The following is an 8,854-nucleotide window of genomic DNA, read 5'->3' on the forward strand; positions in this document are numbered from 1 at the left end:
GAAGGGGGTGGGGTTGGGGGCGTGGGCGCGGGGCGTGGGTGGGAGGGAGAAGGGGGCAGCGGCGGCTGGAGTGGGAGGGGAGTTAGGGAGGGACGAGCGCGGCGAGTGAGGCATCAGGGACGGCACGGGCAGCGGAGTGTGGTGGCGCGCGGGCGTGGGCGGCGGGATCTGAATCGGGGGCGGGAGGTAGGTGGCGGCTGCGAGTGGATCTGAATCGGGGGAGAGAGGGGAGAGGAGTGGAGTTAGGGTTTGGGTTGGCCTGCTGAGAGGTGAGCGAGAGACGTTGGATTCGCCTAGTGTGGACAGTTCAGATCATATAGAGTGGGGTGATCCGTGAGAAGTGTTCTGATTGGTTCGAGAATCTATGATTTAAAATAATTTCCAAGTACTAAAGATAGAGCTATTTTTTGAAGCAACTATCAAAAATATTTTGCAAAAGGGCATTATACAAATTTTCACTCAAGTTAGACCACATTTTATGGATGAGCACCAATTTATATGCATTTCTGATCTTTCTACCTATTTTTAATCATTTTTCGAGTGTCCAAACTGAGTTTTTTTGTGAAGAACCTATAATATATTTGTTGCAAAATTGGACCAAATTATTTTTCTAAAATACTAGGACATATTTAATGCATAATTGACCAAATGGTTGGGTGTCAAAAATTATGATCCACCTCTCGTGAAAAAGACAAATTTCTGCCGATTCTGCTGAAAGTGGGTCAAATTTGAACTGTAGCTGCCTCATAGTTTGCTATTTATTTTTCCTAAAAATCATTTTTAGGTACAAAAGTATCTATTTAATCAGAGAAATACCAAAAATTTTCCAAGATTCAACCACTAGATAGGAACGGTCATGCCCGTCGTTTTGATCGCATTTTGAAACAGGCTAAAAAATTCAAAAAAAATCAAAAAATTGCAAAACCTTCGCATTGTGTCATTATATGTGGCCAAGTTACCAGGAAAAATAATAAACTTGAAATACGGCAATTCTTTTTAAAAAGTGTTCTCAGAAACAAGCCATCATGTGTGGAGATCAATGCCTTTCAAGCCAGATGATCAATCTTATGGCCACATTCATGGAATAGTTTGTTCAAATGATCTCATACTGTGCACAAGGGTGCATATTGGAATGGCAAACAATGTTGCCTAAGGGAGTTTTCATTTTCTTTGCACGGAAAATTCGTTTTCCATTTTTTGAGTGCCCGAAATGAGTTTATTTTGTGAAGGACCTACCATATATTTGTTGCAAAATTGGACCAAATCAATTTTCTAAAATACTAGGCCATATTTAATGCACAATTGACCAAATGGTTGGGTTTCAAAAAAAATTATCCACCTCTCGTGAAAAAGACAAATTCCCGCCGATTCAGTTGGAAGCGGGTCAAATTTGAACTATGGCTGCCTCATAGTTTACTATTTATTTTTTCCAAAAATCATTTCTAGGTACATAAGTATCTATTTAATCAGAGAAACACCAAAAAAATTCCAATATTCAACCACTAGCTAGGAACGGTCAAGCCCGCCGTTTTGACCGCATTTTGAAACGGGCATAAAAAATTCAAAAAAAATCAAAAAATTGGGAAACCTTCGCATTGTGTCATTATATGTGACCAAGTTCCTAGGAAAAATAACAAACTTGTAATACGACAATTATTATAAAAAAGTGTTCTCAGAAACGAGCTATCACGTGTAGAGATCAATGGCTTTCAAGCCAAATGATCAATCTTATGGCCACATTCATGGCATAGTTTGTTCAAATGATCTCATATTGTGCACAAGAGTGCATATTGGAATGACAAACAATGTTGTCTAAGGAAGTTTTCATTTTCGTTGGACGAAAAAACCATTTTCCATTTTTTGAGTGCCCGAAAGGAGGTTTTTTTGTGAAGGAACTACCAAATAATTGTTGCAAAATTGGACCAAATCATTTTTATAAAATACTAGGCCATATTTAATGCACAATTGACAAAATGGTTGGGTGTAAAATTTTTTGATCCACCTCTCATGAAAAAGACAAATTTCCGTCGATTCATTTGGAAGCGGGTCAAATTTGAACTACAGCTGCCTCATAGTTTGCTATTTATTTTTTTCAAAAATCATTTGTAGGTACATAAGTATCTTTTTAATCAGAGAAACACCAACAAAATTCCAAGATTCAACCACTAGCTAGGAACGGTCATTCCCGCCGTTTTGACCGCATTTTGAAACGGGCATAAAAAATTCAAAAAAAATCAAAAAATTGGGAAACCTTCGCATTGTGTCATTATATGTGGCCAAGTTCCTAGGAAAAATAACAAACTTGTAATACGGCAATTATTATAAAAAGGTGTTCTCAGAAACGAGCTATCACGTGTGGAGATCAATGGCTTTCAAGCCAAATGATCAATCTTATGGCCACATTCATGGCATAGTTTGTTCAAATGATCTCATATTGTGCATAAGAGTGCATATTGGAATGACAAACAATGTTGTCTAAGGAAGTTTTCATTTTCGTTGGACGAAAAAACCATTTTCCATTTTTCGAGTGCCCGAAAGGAGGTTTTTTTGTGAAGGAACTACCAAATAATTGTTGCAAAATTGGACCAAATCATTTTTATAAAATACCAGGCCATATTTAATGCACAATTGACAAAATGGTTGGGTGTAAAAATTTTTGATCCACCTCTCGTGAAAAAGACAAATTTCTGCCGATTCAGCTAGAAGCGGGTCAAATTTGAACTGCAGCTGCCTCATAGTTTGCTATTTATTTTTTCCAAAAATCATTTCTAGTTACATAAGGACCTATTTAATCATAAATACATGGTTTGGTGGTGATACGTCGAGGTTTGGGCGGTGGCCGAGGGCCCCAACTCTAGAGCGCGTAAACTCGCATGCCCGTCGCGTGGTCACCGCGTGACCGTAATGTTGCCATGTGTTCTGGGCGGCCTAGGCATGTCTAGTGGGTTAGGCACTCCCCAGGTTGGTGCTAGGAAGAAAATTACAACATAAGATTCTCACGAGGAGACCGATCGATGCTCAAACATAAATTAGCAGCCAAGTGTTTGATTAGCGGTACGGGAAATGCACATGGCCAATGGGCATGAGTTTTGGCTGAGGATGATCATCTACTAAGGAGAATGTCTTCACAAATTTTTAGCTCAAAAGGAGGATCCTAGGTTGTACTTGCTTTGCAAAGTACCACGCTGGACAAAAATATGAATGTTGAAGCTGGGCTCAAAATAATGAATGGAGTGAGCTGAAATTTTGTGGAGGATGGTTATTTGGGCATAGGAAAGCATTGTAGAAAATTGATACCATTTGGACATGCCAAAGAAGTACTTCCTTCACAATGCTCTTCCATGGACAAAAACTTGGGAAAACTAGTGAGAGAGATTGGATGAATGAAATGATCTCAAAATTGGTGTAGGTAAGTTACTTAGGTATGGTCATGCGCTGGTAAATTTTCAGATCATTTGGGTAAGCCTAGCTAGTACTTACTTCACAAAGCTTCTCTCGAGGTAGAAACTTTGGAAATTTTCCGAGAAAGATTTACTCGGAAAATTGAGCTGAATGTTATCATGTGGCAATGATTTGGGTATGGAAGAGTGCCCGAAAAGTTTGAGGGTAATAGGAGGGGTCTATATAACACTTGCTTTGCAACGTGCCAATTTGGCCATAAAATATAAATTGAACCTGGGCTCACATAGATGATTTGACTGAGCTGCAATTTGAAGGAGGTTGATAATTTGGGCATATGAAGGAACTGTATAAATTTCATGTCATTTAGAGATATAAAAAAGGTACTTCCTTCATAATGCTTCTAGGTGGACAAAAACTTTGGAAATTTGCCGTGGAAGATTTGCTAGGCAAATGGAGCTGAATTTTGTCATGCGGTAATAATTTGGATAGGAAAGAGTGCCCAAAAATTCCGAGGGCAATCAAGAATATATAAATAGCACTTCCTTCATAAAGTGTTGTTGTGAACAGAATAGGAAAATGAATATTGTTGAATTAGTTTTGAACTAGGCAAGGAAGGATTTTTACATATTTGATGAAGATATGCCCCAAAGAATTTATGAGATTTTTTTGGCAATTTTGGGAATGATAGAAATATAGGTTGCTTCACAACCTAGGGCAAAAACTGCCACATGGACATGACACATAGGCAAAACTGATGAGATGGCGCCTAGTCATCACAACCCACCACAATCTACAAGGCTATGACCATCTATATTGGTCATTAACAACTAGAAATAAGGAAGCGGACTAGCACTGTTTGCTTTGTGACCATTTCGTGTAAGGAAATTACGACCTTTCTGACCAAAATGGTCGCAATGGTTTAGGGTTTGGAGCCCCCTGAACAGCTTTTGACCAATTGGTCTAAAATGGTCATAAATTTATGACCAATTCTTTGAGGGTCACTGACAGAAGGTCATAAGTTGACATATTTCTTGTAGTGAAACTAAACTAGTGATATAACAAGAAACTAAAAGACTCGATTGCAAGATCTAAAGATATACCTCCAAGCGCTAACCTCCCCGGCAACGGCGCCAGAAAAGAGCTTGATGTCTACTACACAACCTTCTTCTTGTAGACGTTGTTGGGCCTCCAAGTGCAGAGGTTTGTAGGACAGTAGCAAATTTCCCTCAAGTGGATGACCTAATGTTTATCAATCCATAGGAGGCGTAGGATGAAGATGGTCTCTCTCAAGCAACCCTGCAACCAAATAACAAAGAGTCTCTTGTGTCCCCAACACACCCAATACAATTGTAAATTGTATAGGTGCACTAGTTCGGCGAAGAGATGGTAATACAAGTGGTATATGGATAGTAGATAATAGTATTTGTAATATGAAAATATAAAAACAGCAAGGTAACTAATGATAAAAGTGAGCGTAAACGGTATTGCAATGCGTTGAAACAAGGCCTAGGGTTCATACCTTCACTAGTGCTAGTTCCATCAACAATACTAACATAATTGGATCACATAACTATCCCTCAACATGCAGCAAAGAGTCACTCCAATGTCACTAATAGCAGAGAACAAACGAAGAGATTATGGTTGGGTACGAAACCACCTCAAAGTTATTCTTTGCAATCAATCCGTTGGGCTATTCCTATAAGTGTCACAAACAGCCCTAGAGTTCGTACTAGAATAACACCTTAAGACACAAATCAACCAAAACCCTAATGTCACTTAGATACTACAATGTCACCTCAAGTATCCGTGGGTATGATTATACGATATGCATCACACAATCTCAGATTCATCTATTCAACCAACACATAGAACCTCAAAGAGTGCCCCAAAGTTTCTACTGGAGAATCACGACGAAAACGTGTGCCAACCCCTATGCATAGGTTCATGGGCGGAACCCGCAAGTTGATCACCAAAACATACATCAAGTGAATCACGTGGTATCCCATTGTCACCACAGATACGCACGGCAAGACATACATCAAGTGTTCTCAAATCTTTAAAGACTCAATCCGATAAGATAACTCCAAAGGGGAAACTCAATTCATTACAAGAGAGTAGAGGGGGGAAGAAAACATCATAGGATCCAAATATAATAGCAAAGCTCGCGATACATCAAGATTGTATCACCTTAAGAACACGAGAGAGAGAACAAACACATAGCTACTAGTACATACCCATAGCCCCGAGGGAGAAGTACTCCCTCCTCGTCATGGAGAGCACCGGGATGATGAAGATGGCAAACGGAAGGGGATTCCCCCTCCGGCAGTGTGCCGGAACGGCTCTAGATTAGCTTTCGGTGGCTACGGAGGCTTCTGGCGGCGGAACTCCCGATCTATTGTGTCTCTAATGGTTTTAGGGTATATGGAGATATATAGGCGGAAGAAGTACGCCAGGGGGGCCACGAGGGGCCCACGAGGGTGGAGGGCGCGCCCTAGGGGGTGGGCACGCCCCCTACCTCGTGGCCTCCTCGAAGCTTCCCTTATGTGCACTTCAAGTCTTCTGGGCTTCTTTCCTTCCAAAAATGAGTTCCGTGAAGTTTCAGGTCAATTGGACTCTATTTGATTTTCCTTTTCTTCGAAACCCTAAAACAAGGAAAAAAACAGAAACTGGCACTGGGCTCTGGGTTAATAGGTTAGTCCCAAAAAAATGATATAAAAGTGTATAATAAAGCCCATATACATCCAAAATAGTAGATAATATAGCATGGAGCAATCAAAAATTATAGATACGTTGGAGACGTATCAAGGGCCTCCCCCGACCAACAAGTGGTGCAAGGGACGACGAACATGTTACGTTAAGGTGATATTCGGTGGCCCAAGGTCCGGGGGAAAACAATGAAGGCCCCGAACACTCAGGAATGCATCCAGATACAAATAAACGAATCCCTTCGAAGGGTGACCGTACTCCTACGACTGCCTACAGAGACCCAGAGGTGCCGGATATCTTGACGAACATGCTGCGGCAGGCGCCCGTTTCAGAGGAACATCGTACCTTGATGGGTACGGTGGTTGAAAAGGTCCTATCCGCGAAGAGCGGATTGAATGCGGCCTTTGCGAGCCTACTAAGAGGCTTCGAGGTTTGTAATGTAATATGTGTGATTGTGTTTTATTCAGAAAATACACCTGTGTATAGACAGTAGCCCCTAAGACTCAGGTTGGCTTCCCATGGGAGGCGAACGGAGGATCAAGAAGAAATTTTGGAGGACTAATCTGATTAACTTTGAACACAGACTGCTTCCCCCTGGCTACTTCCCAGACTGCGGATATTGCCGAACTGCAATGGAAGCTTGATGTGGCCGGGAATGACATTACGTTGATCAATATGCGTCTTCACGAGTCGCAAGGTATGTATTCGGAGCAGTCTCTGTACATACATTTTTGTGATATAAGCATGACGCTGAAAGTTGTACCTGGCTGCAGATGGCCCTACCGCCGTTGAAATTCTGCGGGTGGAGCTAGCCCGGGCCAAGGAGCAGGCCCGGTGTAGTAATGTGGCTACCGAGAAGGCATCGACTGAGTTAGAAGCCGAACGGGCTGCTCGGCATCAAGATGAGGAGAAGATATCCATGATGGCACTCGAGCTGAAAAGTGCTGCCAGCCGCTGTGAGCTCCTTGAGAAGGAGAAGGAAGCCAAGACAACTGAAATTGAAAAGGCCGTACGAGAAGCAAGAGAAGCGCGGTCTGAATCCAGAGCGGCCCGTGAGGAGATCCAGCAAGCTAGGGAGATTGCGGCTGGAAAGCCATTTTTGCTACAGGCTAAGTTCGGCGATCCAAACTATGCTCAGCTTAACCAATTGTGGAGTTCTCCGGACGAGTTTTTAGACTTGCCGAAGAGTTCTTCTGATGCGGCTTAGTATTATCAGGCGCGGGAGGGGTACGCAATGGAGAAGCTTTTCTGGTCACAATTCGGCGCCTCGAAGCGCCCCCTGTTGCTGAATGAGCAGATGTCCCAGTGGGCCGAGCTTCATAGGATATCCGGTGCTGCTATGAAGAACGTCATAATCCGGTTATGGCCAACTGAGCCTGTTCCGAACAGTTACTTTGGCTTGGTGCAGTGGCTTGTTGACGCAGTGCCGCGTATCTACACTGTGAAGCGACCGGTGTGCATCGAGGGTGCACGGATGGCGTTCGCCTGAGTCAAGACATTCTGGGGAAATATGAAGGGCATCGACGTTGCGGTGAAGACTCCGCCCAAGGGCAAGGACCGCCACGAACCGGAGCATTATTTTGAAGACGTCCTAGTAGGCGCCCGCTTGATAGAGGGTCAATGCTCGAAAGACATAATGTTCGAGTGAGGTGTATAAGAATTGTGTGAGACAATTTTATAGTGAATCTATTTGTATATTTTCCTCAAAAGCTTGTGTTCCTCCTGTGCGGCCGTTTTAATATGATCAGAAAGATTTCCAGTCATCGGCTTCAACCCCCTTGTAGGAAGTACATGGGTGTTTGAAAAAGCATCTGATCACTCTTGACCCAACGTCTTGGTCCGTGAAGGAGGTGTCAATGCGGCGAACCAGGAAACCAAACTATAGGGCGTTAACAGTTTCACTTAGCCATAGGAGTTTTATGGTGGGTCTATGACACAACCCCTAGTATGTATGCGGCTTATTCATATGATGCGTGTACATAATTGACCAGAAAAGAGGTCCTTCGTGTGAAACGGAGGAATCTTTAGAGACTCCGATAAGTCATCGAGTGGTTGACCAGCTCTCGCCGCATCATGAGAGTCAGTTTTTGGCTTTCTCTACTGAGGTGCGTCACTAGTTGAACCGGTAGCACAATCGCAGTAGTTCTCCCTTTACTACCCTAGCCGATAGAGCAGAACGTAGGATAGCAAGCACAGGAGCCGGGCAACCCAACTATTGACCCAAGACATGATTCGGAGCTAATGCATATAAGGCCAAACTCGTGACGCCGAAGTACGCTGTAAAAGCTATTCGGACTTTGTTGGCAACTCATTTGTTCCTGTACCGAGCCCCTGGCAAGTTAAGCTGGGGTACATTTGTGAAGCAACCATGGGACGTGTATTCATTTGCGGAAAGATGCGGGTAATTAATTTGAATAGTGTGAACTGGGACCTGAGTGATATGCCAATGATTAATTGATATATATATATAATATATATATAGGACAACACTATTCTAATCCCAGGATTAGAATAGTTATTTGGATCACAATGAGCCCTATATAGGGCCCAATGGACATGTTCCCAAACTTCCCGAACTGGCAGCGACCAGAGAAAAGGAAAAAATCCCACCCATCGGCTTCCCCGATGCAACATCCCGCACCTCCCACACCCTACCGGCACCACCGCCGCCGCCCGGCCCCCAACCGGCACCACCGTCACCGCCCGGCCCCCAACGGGCACCGCCGCCATCGCCCGGCCCCCAACC

Source organism: Triticum dicoccoides, chromosome 7A (assembly GCF_002162155.2).
Source record: "Triticum dicoccoides isolate Atlit2015 ecotype Zavitan chromosome 7A, WEW_v2.0, whole genome shotgun sequence".
Taxonomy (NCBI): domain Eukaryota; kingdom Viridiplantae; phylum Streptophyta; class Magnoliopsida; order Poales; family Poaceae; genus Triticum; species Triticum dicoccoides.